At 39.9% G+C, this 27,707-nt stretch overlaps 2 long non-coding RNA genes across 3 annotated transcripts in view; one reads left to right on the top strand and one right to left on the bottom strand.

Annotated features, from left to right (window-relative positions):
• LOC140617845 (uncharacterized) overlaps positions 1 to 27,707 on the top strand; it is an 80,535-nt gene that overhangs the window by 26,815 nt on the left and 26,013 nt on the right. The gene's annotated exons all lie outside the window — the stretch shown is intronic.
• On the bottom strand, positions 10,408 to 12,560 carry LOC140617844 (uncharacterized). Its single transcript, XR_012017989.1, has 3 exons — positions 12,438 to 12,560; positions 11,657 to 11,803; positions 10,408 to 10,901 (listed from the first exon to the last, which is right to left on the bottom strand). It is a non-coding gene; the product is annotated as an uncharacterized lncRNA (long non-coding RNA).

Here is a 27,707-nt window from a genome sequence, read left to right as displayed (position 1 = left end):
AGCCACAGGGCTACCAAAAGAGGAGTTATAACACGCTGCATTTTTCCAGAAACCAGTGTACCATTACATGCGCGGGCTCTTCTTATACGTGACTGTGACACTCTTCCATGGAGAGATTGGGGTCTAAGTTCCCTTCCCTTGAGCCTGGACAGTTCTTGCAATTGCCTCAATGAATCAAGTATGGTAGAAGTAACTCTATGTGACTTCTTCTCAAGCTAACCTAGAGATGGTAATGCTGCTATTACCTGTTTTTTTCTTTCTTGAGACATCCTTGGGATCCTGAACTGACATATATGTTCAGTTACACTAAGGCCACCATTCTGGAGAAACCACATAAAAAGACCACAAAGAGATAGAGAATGAAATCTGAGAAACTGCAGATATTCAGGACTCCAGTTGTTTAAGTCTTTCAGCCCTGTCACCAGACATGTGAATGAAAAAGGTTTGAAGATGACATTAGTCTCAGTTGCCATCTGACCACAACACTAAGATAGGTCACAAGACCCAAGGTCAGAACTGCCTAGCTGACCAGCCCCAATTTTTTTACCCATAGGAACCACAAGAGGTAATAAATGATGATCATGTTTTAGGCCATTAACTTTTAGAATCATCTGTTACACAGCAATAGGTGACTAACACCTACCATGTTGTTGAGTGTATGTGGTTAAAATCCTGTTCTGGGAGCAGTCTGTTCTATTGACTCAGGGCTTGGGTGTTACATATGAGAAGTACTCAAGGTCAGGAGAGATGCTAATAACTTCTGTGGGAAGTTTCAACTACTTATTGCTGAGTAGTAAATCTTCAAAATAGAAGACTGTTTGAAATAAACTAGAATGGCAAAAGTGATTTGAAACAGAATGATTTGACTAGAAAACAAACTTTGGAAGGTTGGGGCAAGAATAGAGATTGGTTCTGATTCACTATTTTACTTATACTGGCTGGCCATTCTTCTCATTTATTTGAGGGAAATTTGAAGAAACAATTGCTTTTGCACAGTTTTGAACTTCTGCTAATACAAACTCCATTTGTTCATTCAATCTCTCCATGCTCCTCTGCCCCCACTGTGGCCCTGCTCCTTACTTACTTCTTTTTTTTTTTTTAAAGATTTTATTTATTTATTCATGAGAGACACACACACACAGAGGCAGAGACATAGGCAGAGGGAGAATCAGGCTCTAAGCAGGAAGCCTAATGTGGAACTCTATCCTGGGACTCCGGGATCATGACCTGAGACAAAGGTAGCCGCTCAACCACTGAGCCACCCAGGCATCCCTCCTCGCTTACTTCTGATTTGCAAATAAGAAGGCCACATACTACTCACTTTTCTGGGGGGGGGGGGGGGGGTTAAATATTTATTCTTTTATTTTGTAGCACTTGACTGTGAATATTACAATGAAGGTATGTGACATTTAAATAAAGACTATTACTATAGCATTCTATGGGATATATTTTTGGATTAAAAGTTTCTTTTTAATAAATTTATTTTGTATTGGTGTTCAATTTGCCAACATACAGAATAACACCCAGTGCTCATCCCGTCAAGTGCCCAACTCAGTGCCCGTCACCCAGCCTCCCCAACCCCCCGCCCACCTCCCCTTCTACCACCCCTAGTTCATTTCCCAGAGTTAGGAGTCTTTCATGTTCTGCCTCCCTTTCTGATATTTCCCACTCATTTTTTCTCCTTTCCCCTTTATTACCTTTCACTATTTTTATATTCCCCAAATGAACGAGACCATATAATGTTTGTCCTTCTCTGATTGACTTACTTCACTCAGCATAATACCCTCCAGTTCCATCCACGTTGAAGCAAATGGTGGGTATTTGTCATTTCTAATGGCTGAGTAATATTCCATTGTATACATATACCACAGCTTCTTTATCCATTCATCTTTCGATGGACACCAAGGCTCCTTCCACAGCTTGGCTATTGTGGACATTGCTGCTATAAACATCGGGGTGCAGGTGTCCCGGCGTTTCATTGCATCTGAATCTTTGGGGTAAATCCCCAGTAGTACAATTGCTGGGTCGTAGGGCAGTTGTATTTTTAACTCTTTGAGGAACTTCCACACAGTTTTCCAGAGTGGCTGCACCAGTTCACATTCCCACCAGCAGTGCAAGAGGGTTCCCCTTTCTCCACATCCTCTCCAACATTTGTGGTTTCCTGCTTTGCTAATTTTCCCCATTCTCACTGGTGTGAGGTGGTATCTCATTGTGGTTTTGATTTGTATTTCCCTGATGGCCAGTGATGTGGAGCATTTCCTCATGTGTTTGTTGGCCATGTCGATGTCTTCCTCTGTGAGATTTCTGTTCATGTCTTTTGCCCATTTCATGATCGGATTGTTTGTTTCTTTGCTGTTGAGTTTAATAAGTTCTTTCTAGATCTTGGAAACTAGCCCTTTATCTGATCTGTCATTTGCAAGTATCTTCTCCCATTCTGTAGGTTGTCTTTTAGTTTTGTTGACTGTATCCTTTGCTGTGCAAAAGCTTCTTATCTTGATGAAGTCCCAATAGTTCATTTTTGCTTTTGTTTCTCTTGCCTTCATGGATGAATCTTGCAAGAAGTTACTGTGGCCAAGTTCAAAAAGGGTGTTGCCTGTGTTCTCCTCTAGGATTTTTTCTCTAAAAGCTTTTGAGCTCGAAGGAAAAATGTTACTCTCGTATCTTTGTTCCAAATTTACATTCTCATATTTGAGTGAGAAAAAAACCAAACCCAAACTATTTCATTTACTCTACCAGTATCCAATATATTGTACCCTTTGGATCTCCAACATTTTATATGGGGTTTTGATTGATTTCTTTTTGCCTTTTTTTGATTGTAGGCAGCCTGAGTGTAGTTAAAGGTATAAACTCTGTCTGAAGTTTTTCATTTAAAAAGATATTTCCTCCACCTCTATGCCTTTGCTTCTCTTGCTGTCATAACACCAATATTTTAAAATGATTTTGCTCATATTAATCACTTTCTCAACCTGAACTACTAATCTTTTAAGTGTGTCCTTTCCAAGAATAGACAATTTATTAATGTCTTCTTTCCCCAACACCTCTCTTTGTAACCATTCTCTAAACTTATTTAATTACAGTGTTTGAAATTTTGCCTGTTAGACACTTATTTAAGGAGTGTGGCATATAGAATAAGGGAAAATAGCCATACTTGATTAAATTAACTCAAGATTATTTTTTAACAAGCTATGAGTGGTTGACTTTCTCTTGTGCTTCCTTTCCCTATGGAATCTATGTAAAAATGTATACAAAGATCAGTAGCCAAAAGAGAAACAGAGAACAATGTTGTTAATTTATCACATTCAAGTGTGAGACAGCTTCATCCTATATTCACATGATAGCTGTATTGGTTTTAATTCTGGGGCCCAAGCGGGTTGCTAATCAATTCTGCTCAGAATCTAAATAATGTTGTTGGGTATTTTGACATATATTTGCAATGAGGTGATTCTAATCCCTCCTTTCCTATTAATCACATGGGCAAGGATGGTGCTTACCTCTGGAAAGTAGGCCTGTAGCCTTTCATGGTAGCTTTTAGCGTGGTGACAGAGAGACAAGACAAGTAAAGTGAGCTTCCTGGTAGAAAATAGGAAGTAAAAGGAAATGAGTAGGACCTTAGACACTGCCTTTTATAGATATAATTCCCACATTTATAACACCTGATCCAACAAATATTTTATACTTTCATATATCTGATTATCAACTCCTCCTTCCATGAGAGTACTAAATAATTGAGTAGAGAGGGATCATAAACTCCTTTGTAGGTATCCTCCTAAGTGGAGAAAAGAAGAGAAGATTACCTTGATTAGGACAATATACCTACCAGAAGAATAGGACATACCATCTACCTTAGTTGGTTCTGGCTGCTGTAACAAATACAACAGACTGAGTGGCTTAAACAATCAAAATACCATGGACTTTATTCAAAGAGTTGGAACAAATCATCTTAGGATTTGTGTGAAATCAGAAAAGACAGCGAATAGCCAGGGGAATATTAAAAAAGAAAACCAGAGTCAGGGGCATCATAATGCCAGATTTCAGGTTGTACTACAAAGCTGTGGTCATCAAGATAGTGTGGTACTGGCACAAAAACAGACACATAGATCAATAGAACAGAATAGAGAATCCAGAAGTGGACCCTCAACTTTATGGTAATTAATATTCGACAAAGGAGGAAAGACTATTCACTGGAAAAAAGATAGTCTCTTCAATAAATGATGCTGGGAAAATTGGACATCCACATGCAGAAGAATGAAACTAGACCACTCTCTTGCACCATACACAAAGATACACTCAAAATGGATGAAGGATCTAAATGTGATACAAGAATCCATCAAAATCCTAGAGGAGAACATAGGCAGCACCCTTTTTGAACTTGGCCACAGCAACTTCTTGCAAGATACATCCACAAAGGCAAGGGAAACAAAAACAAAAATGAATTATTGGGACTTCATCAAGATAACAAGCTTCTGCACAGCAAAGAAACAGTCAACAAACTAAAAGACAACCTACAGAATGGGAGAAGATATTTGCAAATGACAGATCAGATAAAGGGCTAGTTTCCAAGATCTAGAAAGAACTTATTAAACTCAACAGCAAAGAAACAAACAATCCGATCATGAAATGGGCAAAGGACATGAACAGAAATCTCACAGAGGAAGACAGACATGGCCAACAAGCACATGAGATAATGCTCCACATCACTGGCCATCAGGGAAATACAAATCAAAACCACAATGAGATCCCACCTCACACCAGTGAGAATGGGGAAAATTAACAAGACAGGAAACAACAAATGTTGGAGAGGATGTGGAGAAGGGGGAACCCTCTTGCACTGCTGGTGGGAATGTGAACTGGTGTAGCCACTCTGGAAAACTGTGTGGAGGTTCCTCAAAGAGTTAAAAATACATCTGCCCTATGACCCAGCAATTGTACTGGGATACAAAGATACAGATGCAGTGAAACACCAGAACACCTGCACCCCAATGTTTCTAGCAGCAATGTCCACAATAGCGAAACTGTGGAAGGAGCCTCGGTGTCCATCGAAAGATGAACGGATAAAGAATATGTGGTTTATGTATACAATGGAATATTACTCAGCCATTAGAAATGACAAATACCCACCATTTGCTTCAACGTGGATGGAACTGGAGGGTATTATGCTGAGTGAAGTAAGTCAATCAGAGAAGGACAAACATTATATGGTCTCATTCATTTGGGGAATATAAAAAATAGTGAAAGGGGAAAGGAGAGAAAATGAGTGAAAATATCAGTGACGGTGACAAAACGCTAGAATCACCTAACTCTGGGAAACGAACAAGGGGCAGTGGAAAGGGAGGTGGTGGGGTGTTTGGGTGACTGGGTGACGGGCACTGAGGGGGGCACTTGGTGGGATGAGCACTGGGTGTTATATGTTGGCAAATTCAACTCCAATAAAAAAAAGGTAATAAACATTCATTTCTCACAGCTTTGGGGGTGGAAGTCTGAGATCAGGGTGCCAGTATGGTTGAGTTCTTGGTGAGTGCATCTTCCTGGTTTCCTCACATGGTGGGAGATCAGAGAGGTGAGAGGAGGAGGGAGAGAGAGAAAGAAAGGAAGCTGTATAGTGTCTCTTAATATAAGGAAGGGCACTAATCCCATCCTGAATGTTCATGACCCTCATGACCACATCACCTTCCAAAGACCTCACCAACAAATATCATCATCTCATTGGGAATTAGGGTTTCAAGATACAAATTTTAGGAGGACATAAACATATAGCCCTTCATCTGTCCAGTCTTCCCTAGACATTTATTTATTTTTATTCAATTGAGTTTAGCAACTGGGTCAATAGTTGAGCTTGATCACGACTGATACTTCAGAACAATTACAACAAGCCAGGCCAACACTTAGTTTAAAATCATAACCATTTCTTAGGACAATTGACCTAAGTCTATTAGGTCAGTTGGGTGGTTCCACTGATCTTGGCTGACTGAGCTCTCTCATCCAATTATAGTCCGCTGGTGGCTTATTCAGAGGCTGGATGGTCTAGGCTGGCCTCAGATGGAATACTATGTGTCTTTTCCATATGTATCTCAAGTCTCTCCAGCAGGCTAGCGTGGGTATGTTCTCATGATTGTTGCACAAAATCAAGGGCAAGAAAGCCTGCTTGTGTTACATTTTCTTTTGTTCCATTGGCCAAAGCAAGTCATATAATCAAGTCCAGAACCAGAGTGGGAAGGGAATACTCAATTACAGGACAAGGAGAACTCAGGGATCCTATTAATTGAGGCTATGACTTAAGAGATGCAGTGTATCAGGAGAGTCATGCAATCACCTTCTTGATTCTGATGTCACCCCCATAGAACTGTCTGTGATAATGGAAATGTTCTATAGCTATGATGTCCCATAAGATAGTCAACTAGCCATATGTAGCTATTTAAATTTGTTTAATACAAATGAAATAAAATTAGAAAATGAGTTCCTTAATCATAATAGCTGTACTTCTTATCTTAATAGCTAGCAGTATACTAATCATTGTTCCTAATATTTAACCGTGAATCAGTGAGTTGAGAAAATGTGCTATTGTACTTAGAAGTCCCTATAATAGGTCAAAATGGGCCATTAACTTGGTATATTAGAGGCATTGCTGTGCCCTATTGGGAACTGATTTAAATTGATTAGGTCAAACTCAGCCAGTTTATTCTTTGGGAGAACTTTCAGCAGCCTAACATAATGGAGAAGGTGATAAGTTTCCTCTCCACAGACCTACTAAAAAGTTGCAATGAAGCTGAATCTCAGATCTAGCTATCTCTGCCTCACTTACAGATATTTATTAGCAAGTAAAATTGAGAGTCCACACACTGTGCTCTGCAGGCTCAATAAAGACTCCATCTCTATTTTTAGGTGATTTAATAGTACCTTCCATAAATGTTGGAATATTGGAATATTCCATAAACTATTCACCCAAGACAAAGGCAGCAGGTTGCTGCTAAGCATACAATGGACTCCAACAACCGAGAATCCTCTTCATTATCTGCTGAATGCTGAATTGTTTATGCATCAAGTTTAGGGTACCATCCCTAACCAAGAAGAATCTAGGATACCTTGAATTTTATACCTAGTGCCTACAAGGGTCTGAATGGCTCTTGCATATTCCTAATTAACCTGAATACCCTGAGCACTATTAAAGTCACCAGTATAAACTCATTTCTAAAATCCATTGTGGCAATTAAAAAAAAACTTGCTAGACGCACTAAACAAACTTCATTTCTGACATAAATTATGCTAATTCACCAAACCTTAGATTTTGTTCTGAGATCAATATTGCTGCAGAATTTGGAATAATTGCCCTGAAAGTGTGGTCTTTGATGGAGTGCTAACACATTACCTTGGAGGATTTGGGGCGACTGAATATCCAGTGGTCTAGATTAAAATGAACACACACACATATATTTTCTATTTTTACTGAAGTATCACAAAATAAATGTGAGACCACATGGTTTAAGGTGAAAACTTGTACTCTCATATCGAGTTCTCAACTAAGATTATAACAGAATTTATGTTTTTCAAAAGGCTGGTTTATTTTTGTCTTGTTTAAAGTTTCACTAGCAATTTCTAGTTTTAAAACATCTGTGTTAGAAAATGTGGCAAATGTAATTTTTCTTAATTACAAGTTCCAAAGTTTTGTGGATGTTGTTTAATACCTGATCAGTTTTTATAAGGATATCAAGGAAACTTGGAAAAGAGGTGAATTTTTGCTTATAGATTGTGTATTGCAGTACTCCCCTACAAATTTTATTTTATATTATTTAAATTCTTTATGCATTTATTTACCTCTTGTGTCCTTTATCTACCAAAAATTTAAAAATCTTGTTTAAAATCTTCTCCATTGGTTGTAATTCTGTCCATTTCATCTTAAAGTTTTTAATTTATGCATTTGGTGAGCTGTTATTTTATGCATACCACTTTATGACTGCTAAATTTACATTGCAAGTATATATTTGAACAATAAAACATGACAGTTTAATTTGAATCATCTTTCATTCAGCAGGATGTAAACTTTTGGTAATTTATTATTAATATTATTCAGAAAGGGTACAGGGTTGATATAATTTCTGAAGACTTGCATGCTTAAGACCTTATTTTTCTTCCTTCTCACGAATAATGGCTTGACTGTGTATAAAATTACTGGTTCGTAAGCCTTGTCTGTTCTAGTCTTCCCTCCATTATCTGCTGGCACTTAATTTTCTTCATTTTGAGGTAGCTTGTGTTTCTTTTTTTTTTATAATAATAAATTTATTTTTATTGGTGTTCAATTTGCCAACTACAGAATAACACCCGGTGCTCATCCCGTCAAGTGCCCCCCTCAGTGCCCGTCACCCATTCACCCCCACCCCCCGCCCTCCTCCCCTTCCACTTCCCCTAGTTCGTTTCCCAGAGTTAGGAGTCTTCCATGTTCTGTCTCCCTTTCTGATATTTCCTACCCATTTCTTCTCCCTTCCCCTCTATTCCCTTTCACTATTATTTATATTCCCCAAATAAATGAGACCATATAATGTTTCTCCTTAGCTTGTGTTTCTTACCTTGTTTTGTTGGATTTTTTGTTTTTGTTATTGTATTCTACTCATTCAAAAATGCCTCCAGCAGGTGCCTAGTTGTGGGTTCCTTTCTTACAGTTTTTTTTTTTTGTCTGTTTTTGTTGAAAAATGTGAGCTTTTTTTTTTAATTTTTATTTATTTATGATAGTCAGAGAGAGAGAGAGAGAGAGAGAGAGGCAGAGACATAGGCAGAGGGAGAAGCAGGCTCCACGCACTGGGAGCCTGATGTGGGATTCGATCCCGGGTCTCCAGGATCGCGCCCTGGGCCAAAGGCAGGCTCCAAACCGCTGCGTCACCCAGGGATCCCCCAAATGTGAGCTTTTTTTAACCATACTTGAGTACTTTCTTGAACTCTTTTTCTTTTAAACTAGGTCTTTATTGCATTTGGCTCTGATGTTCCTTTGTTTTATATCAGCAGATATGCCTATAACTCTTAAATTAGACTTTTATTCTCTAGCTCCATATACAGATTCCTACCACATTGTTTTCATCTTTTTAAATTCTGAGAAAAATCTCTCAATTCTGTCCTTCCCAGCATTTCAATTTTCAACAATGTTGGATCTGCTTTCTTACGTCTAATGAGAATTTTAACTTGATTTTCCAATGTCAGTGTCCTTAAAATCCTGCTCTGTCTCCACACTCACCTTGTCTTAACTCACTGCTTTGTACCTTACTCTGAAGTTCTATATTCATCTCCATATTTTGTTGCTGTTATTATGGCTTTCGGTTTCTATTTTATATAGACTAAGGCACAGCTTCTGTGTCAATAGAGATTCAATCATTCATTCAACATTTATTTGCTGAACACCTTTTTCATGCTCAGTAGCACCTTTATTAGTCACAGACATTAAACGAAATAATTACACAAATAATTATATACTGACAAAAATCACAGGGTGCCCTGAGAGTATGGAATAGAGGTCTACTTTAATCTAGAGGGTAGAGGAAGGACTCTTTGAGAAGGTAAAATCCAAATAAAGAGTAGCAGTGAGCTAGTTAAAAGAGAAATTAGGTGAGAGCCTTCCAGCTAAAGTGCGCAGCCAGGAAACAGGTAAAAAAATTCTATTTCTTTCCATGGTGCAATTTTTCTGAGTTCTGGATAAAATCTCTTTTCTTTGATCTGCAGGATTTCTTAAAGATCATGTGTTGGCATATTCTGTTTGTTCTTGACTGAGGGAAATTTTTCTCTGGACCTTGATCAGGGCACAGAGCCTACAAATAGGCCTAAGTTCAGAATTCTGTCCATTTTGGTGGTGGTGGAAATCTTTTCTCATGGCAAAGTTCAATCATGAGCTAATGCTAATGTGTTTATCTCTGACTCCAGTTGTCCCATATAACATGATCTTTCTGGACTAGATGGTGTTTCCCACTCAAATTGCTTGACGTGGCTGTCTAACTGAAATGGGCTGCCAGCTTTGTTTGGGAGTTAGGTGCCAAGGCTCGATGAGTCAGGGTCAGCCTGGATGGAGACATTCTCCTTCTCTTTTTTCTCCAGCAAGTAGAGCTGCTCTGTGTCATGTAGCAAAGCAGGAACAACCCACTCTCAATGACGTTATAGACAGAAGACATTCCTTTCAAATTCTGGATCAAGGTCATTCAGCACTCTTTATTTTGGGGTCATCTGATCATTTTGTTTTGTTTTGGTTATTTTATCTTCTGTGTATTTATATGTATTTAGTGGTATGTAAGAAGTTGTGACAGATGCTATTTTAAAGTAGAAGCCTTTGGATATATTTTTAGTCTGCCAAATTTCTTGGAACTATTTGATTTTTAAAGCCAGAGATTCTTTTGGTGAGTTAAAACATTTTAGCAGAAAGAAAAAGCATGTATGAAGTTTAGATCAGCATTTTTATTAACTAGTACTTTTATTGTCTGATATGGACCTGTGGGGACTTGGGGTCATATAGAGAGATGGTAAAGAGAACACTGATCTGTGTGTGTGGAATCCCAGTCCTGACGTTAAATGTGACCTTCCTGGAGTCGCATTCCCTCTCTGCAAAAGGAGGTACTCAGAAAGTCAGTGTTTTCTGAGTTGTTCGGCAATGTTCTAGGGCTCCAATCCAAAGATACTGAATCTGAATTTTAACAAGACTCCAGGTTATTCCTGTACTTGTGAAAGTTTGAGAAGCTCTGATCCAGGAGGTGTCTGTGGTGCCATCGGGGCTCCTCTCGGAATGCAGGAGAAGGAAAGAGAAGAGATTTAGGAGAGACTGTTTTCTTCACTCTGCTCCCTTTAACTGGCCACAACCAGGGAAGCTCTGCTTCTTCCCTTTAAAGAAATTTAATTACCAGTGCCCAGGTATTTTCTTTTAGGAAAGATAGATCCTTCTGCAAATAAGAAAATTGTATGATTAGATGATCATCAACATTCTTTTAGCTTAAAAGTTTCACGCCTACACTTTCTTTCAAAGACAAGAGAAAGGCAAATTTATTATAGCTTTGGAGGAAAACAATTAATACAATATCAAGCATACAAACTTGATTTCTTGGAGCCCACATGGGATTAGTTTGAGATACGGCTGTCAGAAACACAGGAGAGGAGACCCTGCTTTTTGCAAGGGGGAAGAAATTGATCCTGTCACACCCCTTAGGCCCAGAGGACAGCCTCTTGCCTGGACACCTACAGAACTCAAGGTAGGAGCAGGATAGTTCCCCTAGTATTCCCAGCCTCCAAGCCAAGGTTTTGGAAATGTCAGATTTTGGCATAAGTCATAGAATGTCACAGGGTAAATTATTTCTGCAATGGCAGGGTGTATTTTTACTCCTTTAGCAAAATGTATTATTGATTCTTAACTGGCAAAAAAAAAAAAAATCAAGTATTCATTTATCGTCTCCCCTTCCTCTCAGCAATGCCACAATAATACTGTATTACAATCATCCCAAACTCAGTGTCTTAAAAAATTAATCTTTTATGAATAATTCTCACAAATCTGTAGGTTGACTGGGAGAGTCACTGGCCTGAGTAGGACTTGCTCATTTTCTGAGGTGTATTGGCCCGTGTCCAACGGGGGCTGGCTGGTCTGAGGGGGGCCTCTACTGAGATGAGTCAGGTCTCCACCCCAAAGGTGACTTGAGTCTCTCACATCTCTCTGCTAGGCCAGCCTGTGTGTGCCTGTTATCACAGGAAATTGCAGAGGAGCAGGGAGGAAGTAGAAATGGGCAAGTGTTCTTCATGCTTCTGTCTTCCATTCGCTAACTTCCCATTGGCCTATACAAGTCATATGGCCAAGCTGAGAGAGAAAGAGAGACAGAGAGAAGAAAATTACAGGATAAAGGGTGTAGATGCACAGAGGTCATTAATTAAATTCTATTTAAATCAATTAAATGAAATATGAAGCTACCACACATGATCTTAAACAGGAATTTGGCAGGAATCCAACTGTAAGAAGTACAATTCTCACTTACAAAAGGAGCCCTGGAACAAAAATATGCTAGAAAGGTGGATCTCAGTGAACCACAGCAAGAAATGATAAGCACTAGCACAAAGAGGCTAGATTGATGACTTTTCAATATGCTAGTTACGTTATGATAATATAGAGAAAAGCATAAGGCATTTGTTCTATTTTTTTCCTATTTCTGGTTTGGGAGATACTGTGTCCTTTCTCTTTTATTAATTCACCAAATAAAAGCTAAATATATTATACCCAAATTATTTATGGTTAATTCAGCTTTACTAAGTACCAGTGTGGCATTTATGTGTGACCAATTATCTCTGCCAACCCCTTCCTCCATGGTCTACTTAGGACCTCCTGTTGTGTTCTACCTTTCATGTAAACATTTGAGAAAGTCATGTGGTTAACAGTTACTGCAGGATGCAATTGTCTCCTGACTCTTTGACAGTGAGAAATAATCTGCATGACCTACCTGCCCCTTTGTCCCAGAGAAAGCTTTGCTGGAGATGTCCAGACCTGAGAGAGAAGAATCAGCCCAAAATCTGTGAGCCACGCTAAGTACAACAGTAATAACACAAATTAATTTGAGTCTTGTTTTCCCTCCTCTTGGAGCTGGGAGCATATTGGGTGGGAAGGTTAATACAGTGCAGTCTTATCTCCTCTGGGCAATTCTGCCAACTTGGAATAGTTTTGCGTTTCCTCCCTGGGAAGGAAATGTGCTCTGCCATAGTGATAAGGAGAATGGCAAAGAGGTCAATTCAGAGAGATTAGGATGCCTACCAACTGCTCCCCATGCTGCACAGGGTTATTATAAATCTGGGAAGTGAGGGGTTCAGTTAATTTTAGTTCTGAGTAACTCAGTCTCTATGGGGTTCTTTTCGGAGATGCAAATGACTCAACAGAACCTTGTTAAAAAGACTTTATTCTGTGCATCCAGGGAGAGAGCCCACATGTGATTTTTTCACAGGAGACAACTTAGTATCAATTGAGCCAAAAAGAAAATCAGACTTCCATAACTTTTCAAGAGTCTATTGTAGGGGAGGAAAAAGTTTTCCCTAACCCTCTTAGGATTCCTGACTAGGTCTGAAAATTAAACTGACAAAGACTGATTAGCAGAGGAGAAGCATACAAACTTACTTAATATAAATTTCACGTGACAAGGGAGGATTCTGGAGGAAATGAAGAGCCGAAGAAATAGTAAAACCAGAGCATTTTTATGTTAGGTTTGATGAAGAGTAGACAGTCACGTAGAAATAGCATAGTAAACTGGGAGAGATTTAGCAAGGCTGGTTTGACCAGATTCTTCTCCGAGTTTCTTTGTCTGAGGCAATAAAGATGCTCCTTTCCTCCAGTTGTAGGTAGGGCACCCCTCCTATGAGGGTTTTAATGGCCAATTTTAGGACACAAGTTGGAAAAAGGTCAGAGTGGCCTTCCTGCTTCTGCTATTTTCTCAAACTCTTTCAGCTGAAAATATTCAGTATGCCAAGGTGCCATATTTTGGGGTGGCATGACCTGAACCCAATCACTATCATGCTCATCTCCCATGCCTTTGCTAAATTAGAATAATTTTGTTCCCTGACTTGGTGAAAACGAGCAAGAATTGGTACAACTCCCTCCTAACCATTAATTCGATGCTGTTATATTTTTCTTTCCTTCTTTTTTTTTTTTTTTTTTTTACACTGGTGGCAAAGCAGAAATTCCCACAGGCCTTGAATGTTAATGAGGTGCCAAGGAGTGCTGACAGGAACAATGCATAGTGAGAAGAGTTCACATCTAACTTCTGAACAGACTTTCCTTGAAAAAATACCTTACTGTTCCATAAGAAATAAGGAAGAGGAAACCCTCGGATAGATCCTGATTATTGGCTTCTGTCTCTTGCTCTCATATGGCTCTCCATTTCCTGACCTCTTTTCTATTTTTTCTCCATAGCTCCAATTGCTGTCTACAGTCCTATATGAAAATGTCTTTCTCAGCTGCCATGATTAAACTCTACTTTAGTCAAGAAGTTCTTTAAGATATTCTGCAGGCACCCGTTGTAGGCCTCCTACAACGAATGAAATGTAATAAATAAGTAAATGAGTAAATAAATGAATGAATGGATGAGTGAGTAAATCAGTGGATGAATGCACAAATGAAGTGGGCTCCACTCTCTATAGCCAACTCCAACAGAATGAAAGGAATGAAGAAACTTCTGTTGTCCTCAGCATGATGGCATTCCAAAGTTAACTTGGGTTCAGACTTCCCATAGAATTACGGGAACCATGATCATGTCGTTCATGGGCTGGTAAGCTTTCAGATGATTGGCATCTCAGGGAAGCTCATAATTGCCTTTCCTCCACAGTCTCTCTGTACCACCCTCTCCACTGAGGGACAGAAGTCATTCTGGAGCAGTGATGTCCACTAGAAAAATAATGGGGGCTGTGTATGTAATTTTACATAAAAAAAGATTTTATTTATTTATTCATGAGAGACCGAGAGAGGCAGAGATATCGGCAGAGGAAGAAGCAGGCTCCCTTTGGGGAGCTTGATGTGGGATTCTATCCCAGGACCCTGGGGTCATAACCTGAGCCAAAGGCAGATGATCAACCACTGAGCCACCCAGGTGCCCCAATTTTATGTTTTCTAATAGCCACTTTTTAACAAAAGGAAGAATAAACTGTGCTATGGGTTGAAGTGTGTCTTCTCCAAAAAAGGCATCTTGGAATCCTAGCCGCAGTACCTCAGAATGTGACCTGATTTGGGGGCATTAGACATTAGAGTCTAGACCTTGGACATTAGAGTGGGCACTAATCCAATATGATAGTTGTCCTTATAAAAATCACAAATTTGGACACAGGTATGGAAAGTAGATGATGTGAAGGGACCTCAGTGAGATGTCAGCCATCTGCAAGCCAACGAGGAAGGCCTAGGCAGATCTTTCTTCCTTCACAGCCCCCTGAAGGAACCAATCTAGCCAATACCTTGATAGTGGACTTCTAGCCTCCAGGACTGTGAAACACTGAATCTCCGTTGTTTAAACCACTCAGTGGTATATTGTTACCAGCAGCTGTAGCAAACTTACATGCAGTGAAAACATTTTTAAAAATTATATATTTTATTCAACCCCATATATCAAAAACATTTTTCCTAATTCAGTGTGTATTTGACAGAGCACCTCTCAGTTTGGATTCACCACACTTCAAGGGTTCAGTAACCATGTGTGGCTTGTGGATCCCGTAGCGGACAGCATGGGTCTAAGATGAACTGAGTCCTGAGGGGAAGGATCCTGTTCCCCACTCCCCCAAGCTGAGTGAACACAGACCTACCACTCCAAGGAGCTATACAATTGGGAGGCAAATGGAATTTGGGGAGTTTAACTTGATGTCTGAAGATGGTAATTAAGAAAAAACAAAAAAGCTCTTCCATTTTTTTTTTTCCCCAGTAGTGTGGTTCTGCTTATAAACGGTGTATGTATTTTAAGTCTTGGCAATTTGGTGTGTTTCCTACTTGGGCAAATTGGCCAATTCAACATTATTACTTTAATCATACAAATGCAGACTTTATAAGTGATTTACCATAGAAACTGAGAAAAAACCCACCTCCCTCCAACTAAAAATATAACAGTCTCTATAAATATGCACAACCATATGACAAACAATTTCTGGGGCACAGTGCTACATTCTATTTCCTTTAAAGAAGTCAGTATGGTGGATCTTGAGCACCATTCGCAAGTGTGAATTCTCCATTTGCATGCCTACTTTGAACCTGCTGGGCAGTGTCTTCATCCTTGGGTCAACCCATCATCTGTCACTTTTTAATTTGTTTAAAGATGCCAGAAGAAAGGAGTGATGGGAGAACCCATTTCTGATATTTGTCATCTGCTTTCTTTCTATATCTTAAAAACAAACACTGACAAGTTAATATGGTTGATTATGTCAAATACTTTCTCCAAGAGAAAGAAACACTAGATGAGATGTGATATATGATTTGTAATAAGAAATATATGGTCTTTGTATCCATTTCTGGCTCAGAGCTCTTAAAACTCTTGGAATTTCCTAAATGAGGAGAACAATAAATGTGTCTTTTGTCATGTTAATAAGGTGATTTCTGGAAAATACCTAAAGATGGTGGCTGGTTATCAGTGGAGCCAACCCTGTGAATAGAGGGCTGGAACTTCCAGTCTCATCCCCTGACCTCTGGGGAAGGGAGAGAGGCTAGAGGTTGGAAACAATCACCCATGGTCAATGATTTAATCATCTTTTGTATAGAATGAAGCCTGTGTAAAAACCCAAAAGGAGAGGGTTTGGAGAGCTTCCAGGTTGGGGAACCAGAACACTGCCATATGCCCCTGAGCCAGGCCCCAACTGCACAAGGACAGAAGTTCCTTTGTTCAAGACCTTGCCCTTTGTATCTCTTCTTCCAGCTAGTGATTCCTAGCCTTTAATATGCTTTGAGTAAACTGATAGCCCTGTGAGTAAATAGGTTTCCTGAATGCTGTGAGCTTCTCTAGCATGTTAATCAAACCCAGAAGGGATTCCAACTAAATAGCCAGTTGGTCAGAAGTCCAGGAAACACCGTAGACTTGCAATTGGTATGTGAAGTTAGAGGAGGTGACAGTCTTGTGAGACAGAGCCCTTAACCTGTCAATCTGATGCTATCTCTGGGTAGTCAGAATTGAATTGAATGGGAGGACACACAGCTTGTGGAGAATCACAGGGTGGTGTGGGGACCCCTCCACCCTGTGCAGCCTCTCCCCCACTGGAATTGGTATCGCAATCAATATAGGGCAACTAGCAAAACTACTCATTAATAGCAAGGTTCTCCAGTTGTAGTCTAGTGGAGGAAAGACAGTTGAGTCCCATGTGATTGTGAGAGGAATGTGAGCATTATAAGACTGTGTTGAGGAATGTCTGAGACAAGCCCTGATGGGGCCCCCTGGAGGGCTGGCTATATGCATTCCTCTGTCTACCTCCTTTTCCTCAGGCTTCCATCCATGCTCCTTTTTTCTTCGTACTCTGTATCTTCTCTTTGGCATGCTCTCACTCATTTCCAAGGCTTCACTTACCATGTGTACTGATTTCACCTGAAGATTCCTGAAACTTTCTCTGTTCCTGGACCAGCCTTTGACATTCTAGAAACTTCTATCCAGTTGCATAGTACACCTTCCCAAGCTTTTCCTCCTTCCTGCTTTCCTTTCTTAGTAATGGGGCCCATTTACTTCTGGGAAGCCAGGGATCATGAGGGACTCCCTCCTCTTTCTCATGCCCCACCTCTGTCAGCCACTGTGCCTTGTGCATGCCATTGCCTAAATACCACTTGAATCTGGTTCTCTCGAGTCGCCAGCTCCCCACCCCACCTCCACCCAGGCCATCCTCATTTTTCACTAGGATCATGCAACAGCCTCATTATAGGCCATCTGCCCTGATTCTCACCCCTTCCAATTTGTTCTCTAAGCTTTAGACAGAGGGATTTTCCAAAGGGACAGATATGATTAGGTGCCTTACTATTTCCATCCTTTGCCAGTGCCTGACATCAGAGTGTAAACCCTATGGTCCTTCATGTTGTGGCCTCTCCCTAATTCTCTGGCAGCGCTGTCAGGTGCCTCTCGATGTCTGGTTCTATATCAGTGGTTGTTAAAGTGAGATGCTGGGTGAGCAACATCAGCATCCCCTAGAAACTTGTTAGGAATGCAGATTCTAGGGCCCACCTAACACCTACTGAACCAGAAGCTCTGGCTCAGCATCCTGTGTCACAAGATGGTTTGCTTCCAGGAGACTGTGATTGAACTCCAGTTTAAGAACTGCTATCAATATTAAGAACCACTAGTAGAGATCCTCAGTCATGTCAAATAGAAAACAAATCAGGACTTAGTAAGGGGAGACTTTATTCCAAAGGATTATTGCAATGTTGGGGGGCAAGGGGAGAAGGGCTATCGCAACGGGGAGAAGGTTCTGTCCATAAGATCTGCCAGCATCTCCAGGGTTAAGCAAAAAGGACCTTTATAGAGAAGAGTGAACAAAGCTAGGAAGAGCTGGGTATGGGGAAGTGGGATGAAAGGCAGGGACATGACAGGACGATAGAACTGGGGGTGTTTTACCTTGAAGATAATTATTCTCAGAACAGGAAATTTGGAGGGTCTGTGCCTGGCCTTGTCTAGGTAAACAAGGAGGTTATTTCGAGTTTTCTCTGAGTTTTATGGAGAAGGTGCTTCTTTGCAGTAGGCCATTCTGGAAGACAAAAGTGTGTGTTGGGGGGATTGCTTGCTGTTTTCCACGAGCTCATTCCAGCTGTGTCCACACTGAATGTTGCCCTTCACCCATGTTCTTCCTACCATCCAGAGCCCACCTGCCCGGTTCTCTGCACCTACTCTCTCCCTACCCTTCCACATTTATTGGGTCCTGGTGTCATCTTAACTGAATCTCCTCTCCTATGCTGGGCTCTACATATGCCATCTACATTCCAGGTCTCCAGTCCTAACTCAGTGCCTGTCACCTGGCTGGAGTCAATGTATAATAAACAAATGAAGGAAAGTAGAGAAGTTTCTGGGAAGATATGTTAATTTAAGAAGCTCTCTTAGTGTTTGATAATAATCCCTCAAGAACTCTTTTCCCCCCTTCTCTGCAGTTAGAAAGCAGTCAGAAGTGTCACATTCCCTCCTGAGAGCTCTGAAACCAATCCTAAAATGGCTGCCATTTTATTGACCTCACTGGAGCTCTCTTTTTCCAAGCTCAGCTACTTAGCTGTGGTTGTGTGTGTGTGTGTGTGTGTGTGTGTGTATTTTAACATTTCTATTGTGCTCTTCAGGGCAGGATAGAGGTGTTACAGCATTCTAATGTGTTACCAGGCTGCAGATAAGAATTTAACAGCCCGTGGGAGGGCCAATTAGAGTCAATTATAATGTAATTGAACTGCCTTGTATTCCTTGTCTGTATAGAACTTCTTTCTGCAAAGATTATGCTTCTCTTCACATTGTGTTGGGGCAAATCTCAGCTGCACAGATTCACAGGAAATGGTTCTGACCCTAGATCCTGGAGTAGAGTTTCATGGAGGCTGAAATGTTCTGGAAGATGAGGGACAGAGAAACTCAGCTCAGTTCTGTTATTTTGAAAAGGTAAGGAAAGAGCTGACTTTCCTAATTTTTCCCGTTTCTTTCTTTTTAAAGATAAGATTGCTGCTAAGTTCTTACATAGAATTAGGGCATACATGAAATACCTCACAATCCGTGGGAAGTTAGGACATTCAACCAGTTGAAAGGAAGGACAAAGAGTGAGGGTTACGATCTCTACATTTTCTCCATTGTTGGGTGTTGGAAGTGGTGCCACTATGGGAGGATTGATGCTGTCCTGCCCCACCAATATTCCCCTGGAGACTGGCCTTTGGACCATTGGAGAGGGGAGCCTCTGGTTATATGATTTCTCCTTTCTCACTGCACTCAGCCACCATCATATCTCAGCTTTGAGATGTAATGGATATGGATTCCCAAAGGCTCCAGTCCATGATTGGTTACGTAGTTTCCCTAGTGGCAGAGTCCTCCTATTGTCTCTCCCTCTTTCCCTACTCAACTCTTTCTGCTTCTTGCTCCTCTTTTCTGGTGTTATATATCCTAATAAAATAATGTAACATACACCTTCAGCCTCACCTTCAGCCTTCTGATATACCAGGGGTAACATTGATTACACTTGTGAAAACAGGGTAAACAAAGCAGGTTTTGATTGATTTGTATGTTTTCCCATTTTCTAGAAAACAGTTTAGTGGACTGAGAGCCCAGTCCATGGCAGAGGGCTTCCAAAGTGATAAAATTAAAGTTATGTGCTGGTCCCAGATATAATGCTATTTGTATACTCACCAGTTCCCTTGACTAGTGACAGGTCTGCTGCTTCCACGTCTCAAGAAGTAGCTTAAGTGAAAGACAGTCTCCCCTTTAAGGGCTTTGATTAATTAAAACTCACCTGATTAATTAAGGCCCATCCAGAAAACTTCTCTTTAGTCAGAATCAACTATTGGCTTGCAACTTTAATGGCATCTGTAGAATCAGTTCAGCTTTGCAATATTCTGTTGGCTAGAAGAATGGTATGGATTCCACCCACACTCAAGGGGAGGAAATTATGCACAGACAGGGGTGCTAGAAGGTGGTGGTCATTAGGGATGATCCTAGGGTCTGTCCCTCACACTGAGGAAATCCAAGGCAGAGGCCTGAACACAACATCAAGATTAGGTCACAGTAAGACACTGGTAAAAATGATGTCCTAGTGGGTCAAAGACCTGGTGTTTTTTTCTGTTTCCTGGCTTATAAAAGATCTATGATTTTTGCATGAGCCCATCAGTAGAGAGAGAGAGAGACTCAGTGATGATGATTATTGATAAAAATTACTCAAAATTTAGATAAAAGGTGGGTGGCTTGCTTTTTCAGTGTCATACAGAGGTGCAGGCCCACCTAAGGATTAGGCAAACGCATGTTCTTTAACTCACAGTTTGCTACTGATTAGAGGTCCCAGAATCATTGAAGCTACATGCTATCATGCAGACTTTTTTTCAGTAAAAAAATGCAAATTACTTTCAATCAGTGGAATGGATCATCTCAAAGATTATGGCTTATCACCCTTTTGGACGTTAACCATCTTTGTAGGTAGCCTATCCTAACCTGCCTATATTAACTTGGCTATGAAAACCTATCTTTCCAAATGTTCTTTGGACTGGTTTTAACACCTTACTATTTCTCTCAGTAATTAATGAGTCGAATAAATCTTTGACGTGTTCATCTTATATTTGCCTAAGCATTCTTGTGTCAGTTTTTGAAAATCTAACAATGGGATGGAATTTTTCATCAAGCAGATAGGAGAATAGAGTTTGTTTAATTGTAACAAATAAAGAAAAGTGAATTTTTTAACCCAATATTGTGGGGTACAATTCACAGCCTTGGCAATCCTCTCAAATTACGGGAAGAAATTAATTTCCTTGCCACACTTTTTTTTGGGGGGGAAGGAGGAAATAAATCCACCCATAGCCACCTAACTTCTTTCTGTGCACTTATAAATGCCTGATCTGTGGTCTGCAGATTTGAGAGCATAGTACTTAACTACCAGATATGGTACTGATAGTAGCAGTGAGTCAAAGATCCATTGTGAGGGCAAAGCATACAGGTCAAAGCCCCCATCACAAATGCTCTGCTGAGAAGCATCTTGAATTGCGCACTCGGATATGATGGAATTCCAACAAAATCCTCCAGTTGCTCAAGTGTGATTTAGTCTAGTTCTTGATATATACAGTGTAATCCAATTAAATAGAAATTTAATCTAGTAAATTTATCTATAAATATATATGCCCTTTATTATGTATAGTTGATATTTTAGCCATTATATATAAATGCATAGACACATGCAGGTATGTGTGTATGTGTGTACATACATACATATATATGCATATGTTATGATAATTTTGACTTCATGCTACTTGCATCTTCACATTTACTTTATTTTTTTAAATTTATTTTTATTTATTTTTATTTTTTTATTTTTCACATTTCCTTTAGAACATAATGCTTGGATGAGATATGACACCACTGTACCTGTTGCCAAGCCTGGTGTTAGATGGCTACTTCCCAAATCCTTGGTCTGTGTGGCATAAGATGTTTCACATGCAAGTTATGGAAAGAAGTGTTGTTTCAGGCTGAGCCCTGCATAGGCTTCTTAGTAGATACTGTGGTGCCCCACACAGGAGACTGTCTGCTTACCTCAGGGCTTAGCTATTATTAGAGGTGTTGATCAGTTCGAGCACAGAGCTGCCCCTAGGCTTCTTACCAAGAGAATAAGCTCAAGCAACAGGACTGCTTTGCCCAGAAATGTGTGGAGATTTTGCCCCTTACCCTAAAGTGGGGACAGCCCAGAGCCAATAACTGACTGACATCAGGGCGCATAGCTGGTTCCCCATGCGTCAGTGGCAGATGGGTAACCCTGTGGTGGCATTTTCGCTCCAGACTCCTAGCAGGATCAGGCTGAGGCCAAATTCCAGCTGACATCACTTCTTTTCTCAACTCCAAACCTGACCCCATCCTGTATCCCATTCTGGTCTTCTGTGAGCACACCCCAAGAAAGTCACTTGCACAAGAATCCCCCTCTTGGGCTCTGCATTCAAGAAGCCCAACCTAAAACTTTCTGAGCCTCTTTTCCTACTATGAGTCATCACTGAATGTTGCCTCTGTACCAAAGACAGTGCAGCCTCTCAAATACACGCCCTAGGAGAGATGCCCAAAGAAAAAGGGAAATGATATATTCCACCTAACTGAATTTCTACCACTTTACGCCCTGAAACTATCTAATCAATAGAGGCTTGTGGAAAATAATTTTGTGACATCAATAAAATAGGGGAATTCCCTGGACTCCAAACCAGAGGACCTTATTTTTCAGCCAGGCTCTACATATAACTTGCTGTGTAGATGCAGCAAAGTCATTCAGGGGAGGTGCATTTTTATTACCAGTACAATCATCCAACTGCCCTGATCACTTTGCAGATTACCATAAGGGACCCATGGGTAACGAATGTGAAAACATTTTAGAAACTGTCAAATGGGTTTATTATTCCAGAGTCTCTTGTATGCAAGAGAAAATTGCAATTGACTTAAGCAAAAAGGCAACTGTAAAAGCTCATCTCTCTAGGAAGTCCACAGTATGAGGCTGTAATTAGATTTAGGAGCTCAGTCATCACTGGAATTTTGTCTTTCCTCTAACTTCTTGGCAATTCTTACTTCTTTTTAGCTTTGTTCTAAGAAAGGCTCTCTGCATGTGGAAAAAAGTTGACTTCACTTAGCATATCTCCATTCTTACAGCCTATCCAGGTCTTAGGGCATCCTCAGAGCTTATGCTCCAAGGGAAAAGAGGACAGTTTTCTGTATAACTCTGGTAAAAAATCATGGGGAGAGCTAAAGAAGCAGGCTTGGGCACATGCCCATCCCTGAGCCAATTACTGGGACCAATGGAAAGAAATACACAATTTAGACAGAAATGGGCTTTATGACTTTTTTTTGAGGGTCATGGAGTTCAGCTCCACCAGAGCCATATAGAACAAATAGGAATGCTGTGGAATGTGAAAGTGATAATTTTCCCAAAAGACAGAGATCAGATTGACAACCATATATACACTACAGTATTATGTAAGTTAGAAGGTATAATAATCATCAAGCAGAATATATTAAACTTTTATTGATATCTTAAGACCATTGATAACTAATCAACCTTTCTGGTATATTACTGTCATACTTCATATGGTGAGTAAGGTTGTTAATATATACACCAAATTGCCTCAGACTCTTAAAATATTGTTGAATGATTATGTCTGTATTTGTATGTAGTTTTTATTCTCTTCTTGCCTGTTATTGAAGTTTTAATACACTTGCTTCAAGTGCCTCTTCCATACAATCTACTATAGGTCAACAATTCAGAAAAGCATGTTAAAATAGAACTTTGTGTAAAATAAGAGCATGTCAGTTTTGAGAGAGATTCTCTTCTCTAAGAAAAGTCCATGGATATTGTGACATTTTATTTCATTGCTTAGAAACATCTTGTTCTTAGCTGCTCTGAACTGAGACTTCTGGTCTTAGGGACCAAACTGCCCTTTCTACCTAAAAATATTGTGAACAATAAGGAATCTAGTTTGGGTATCTAGAGTTTAGGGGTTCTTTTCCACTAGTATGGGATCAGGTGAATTAGGGCAAGTGCTGAATTCAGAATGAGAAGACTGATTATCTTTCTGGTTCTTCCACTTACTGGTTAATCAGATTAGTTCAGCACTTTTATTAAAGCACTTTTTAAATACAAGGCACAGGGATAGACATTACAGATATAATCAGTTTCCTGTTGCTAGATAATCGTTCACCCCAAAACTTAGTAGGTAAAAGCTGCTGTATTTTATTTCCTTGTGATTCTGTAATCTGGGCTTGGCTTGGTGGTTCTTCTGCTGGTCTCACTTAGAGTCTCTGGTGGCTGTGGTTGTTTAGAGGTTACCCTGGGGTTGTAGGATCTGGAGAACTCCAATCACAAATCTGGTTCATGCTCTTCTTCAGGTCTTCTTTTCATATAGTCTGATCATACAGTAGCCTAGCTCAAGCTTTATTACCACATGACAACTAGTTCAAAGAATGACAGTACCATAAAGCAGGAGCATATCTGCTTGCATCATGCTTGCTCATGTCTTACTGGCTAGTCACATGGCCAAGTCCATACCCCATGCTAGTGAAGAATGCACAACAGCAAAAGCACCAGGAGGTGAGTTTCATTGAATGCTGCTGAATTAACAGTCTGTCAGTGGTGGTTCTAACTCAAAGTGGAATCACTAGAACTCCAAACAACCCTTCAGGGTGAAGTAGAGAAGCCTCACTTAACAAAAATTCCACTCACTAATATTGGGCATTAACAGTTAAGATTTCTACTGAGAAAAGTGTTCCACTGTGAAGAGTATATGTATTTTAAAGTCATTGGACTATATAAGCTCTTGAAAGTTAAACATTTTATGATTTTATGACTCCAGGAGTTCTTGAGCCACTGAGTTGAGCTGTCCTTGGATGATAGCACATACTCTTATCTATTCTCCTGGCTACCTGCCAAGATGGATGCAATGATGTCTCCACGTCGCTTAGAGGTCTTCAGCAGACACACTGAAGACATCCCCTGAATTTCAATTCCTTTTCTGCATCACATCCTGCATAGGAAATACCTCCTCCATTCAGAATACTAATATCCATAATTATGAGCACTTATGAATTTAAAGGCAGGTGTTAACATTAAATAAATCAGTAGTGTGAACATATATTCATTTGAAATGTGCTATCCTGTGTATGTGACTGTGGTATTACTGTTTCCCTGTCAATAGCACATGCTGTCTATTTTATTTCTAAAATTTCAGGTATTTAGCATATAATAACTTCAGCAGGTATTAATTATTGAACACTTATCATGTTCTGGGCACCATGCAAACACATTTCATCTCATCCCGTTAATCTTTACAAAACCCTTACAAAATTGGCATTATTATTATTCCCATTGAATGAACAAAGAAGGATCCTGAGGCTGGTAGATGATCTAAATCCATGCAGCTGAGCTAGTGACATAGCTGGGATATGAACCCAGAACCTTTAGGCCACAAAACCAGTTTTGCAGTCCTCTCATACTTCACCCATTATTTTTGTGATCGAGAACCTAACCCTAAGATGCAGGGGTTTAGTGCATAGAAAGCAACACACCTGTCTGGACAGACCTGAACTCTTTAGCTATCGCCTACTACTTGGGCTCTCAACCTTGGCTGCATATTGAAATAAACCAGGGAGCTTTAAACAAATGCTAACACCTGGGTCTCACCTTCTTTATTCCTGATAGACATTGGCTTTGGTGAAACCTGAGCACTGGGCTTCTTGAAAGCTTCCCAGCTAGTTTTTACTATGCAGCCAAGATTGAGAACCACTAATTTAGAGGGATCACCTATATGTCCATGCCTCTGGAAGCCACTTGCAGGACCCTGACTGTTCCATGGCCTTGCAGATAATACTCCTGTATGGAATGTTCTTACTTTTTTAGTTCTTAAAAACTCCTAATCATACTTCAAAACCCAAACCCAGTAAACAAAAGGAAGTAACCAAGGGAAAGAAAAATCATGCAAACATTCAGACCAGCATTATATAAATGTCTGGGCTCGTGATTATTAACTGCCTCTTAGGGTTTCCTGGTACACTCCCCTCCATATCCTGACAGCTTACATCTGAAGAAGTCTCAATTTTTAATTCTTAGCCTCTACTGTCTGCCCCAGTCCTTCTGGGGCCTATTTTATTTTATTTTATTTTATTTTATTTTATTTTACTTTACTTTACTTTATTTTATTTTATTATTTATTTTTAAAGGTTTTATTTATTTATTCATGAGAGACACACACACACAGAGAGGCAGAGACACAGGCATAGGGAGAAGCAGGCTCCATGCAGGGAGCCTGACATGGGACTCGATCCCGGGTCTCCAGGATCATACCCTGGGCTGAAGGCAGCGCCAAACTGCTGGGCCATCGGGGCTGCCCAGGCCTCTCAATTTTAGAAGAGATGTTCCAATCTTACCAGTTCTTGGGTATCCACTTGCAGGTGATTGGGGAAGAAGGAATGATACTGCTGTTTCAGCCTCACCCTCTTTGATGATGGTCTAATCAGAGAGGAATTCAGTGAGAATGTGCCATGGGCTGCAGTGCTGGTAGCAGCAGTGAGATTCATGTGAGATTCAGTGAGATTCACCTTCCTGGGAGGGTGCAGTTTGTTGAGTTATTAGGATAAGGGCAGGGTACTTTCATCCTATATTCTAAAAACTATTTGGATTTTAGGGGACATGAAGAAAACCAAGAAAAAGCTGACAAATGGAAAACCACTGCAGGGAAAAATAATGTACATATATCAAGCATCAGACTCCAAAGAACTTAAACTCTCCCAAGTTCTACCTTATATATTAAAACCTATTATGACTTTTTTTAAGAATGAAAATAATTAATTAGCACTTAATGGTTATACTTGTTTCATCTCACCAAGTAAATTGCAAGCTTCTTGGGACTATATTTCCCACTGTATAACGATGTTGGCATCATCCTCATCTTCCTCATAATTAACAGTTATATAGAACTTACCATTTGCTGGACATCTTCAAACAGTTAAACATGCATGATTATTTATATATTGTATGCTTTATAATAAGCCTATGAGGACAGTTATTGTAATTATCCCCATTTTACAGATCTGTAAACCAAGACATGGAAACACTAGTTGATTTCATTTACTGACGGGTACTCCACTAAGTTGGGGAGTGGAATCCCAAGGAATCTAGCTCTGAGGTCTAGGCTCTTAACCTGCACACTTGGCTATTTTCTGACATAGTTGAAAAAAGCAAAGACATTATAGCTGTTATCAGCATGTGATTTATGATTTCTTTGTATCTATTGCACTCAAGAATCATATGGCAGAGAAAGATCATTGCTAAGATTTCAAAAGACCATCTAGAGAAAGTATCTTCCTTAAACATACATATGTAACATGTAAATCTATAGATGAAGGTGAAGTATCAACGGTGTACGCTAAAATGTTGACAGAGGTCATTTGGGGTGGTGGGACTAGGGATGCCTGTTGTTTCCTTATTTGTGCTGTTTTGAATTTTTAAAAATATTTGTGACATTTAATATTATAAATTTCTTTTTCTTTTTTTAGTGGGGAGGGGTAGAGGGAGACGGAGAGAGAGAATCTTAAGCAGGCTCCACACTCAGCAGAGAGTCCGATGCAGGACTTGATCTCACAACCCTGAGATCATGACCTGAACCAAAATTAAGAATTGGATACTTAACCTATGGAGCCACCTAGATATCCCAATATTACATATTCTATATTATGTGTTGCTATTTATATAATATAATGACTGTTTTATATAGTATACACAGTATGCATTGCTTTTGTTATGAGAGAGTACAGAGGTAGCTTACAAGAGTTCAGCCTAGTATGAACTTCCCTGTAAACCCCTTACGATGTCCTAATCCTAGAGAAGTCAGAAACCAAGCTTAGAGAGTTATGGAAAGAGGAGCTGGACAGGAAAATAAACTTCTGAATATCTCCCCTCCATTCTGGTAGGCCTAAGCAAAGACCTTTGACAGATACAAGAACCAGACATATTAATTCTTATATAAAGTATGGGAATTTTGATGATGTAACTGTGACCAGGTAAGTCATAGGGCCTGCTAGTTTGTTTATCCAGTGGCAAGG

This window comes from Canis lupus, chromosome 26 (genome assembly GCF_048164855.1).
Source record: "Canis lupus baileyi chromosome 26, mCanLup2.hap1, whole genome shotgun sequence".
In the NCBI taxonomy this organism is placed as follows: Eukaryota; Metazoa; Chordata; class Mammalia; order Carnivora; family Canidae; genus Canis; species Canis lupus.
This window is presented reverse-complemented; position numbering and strand designations above follow the sequence as displayed.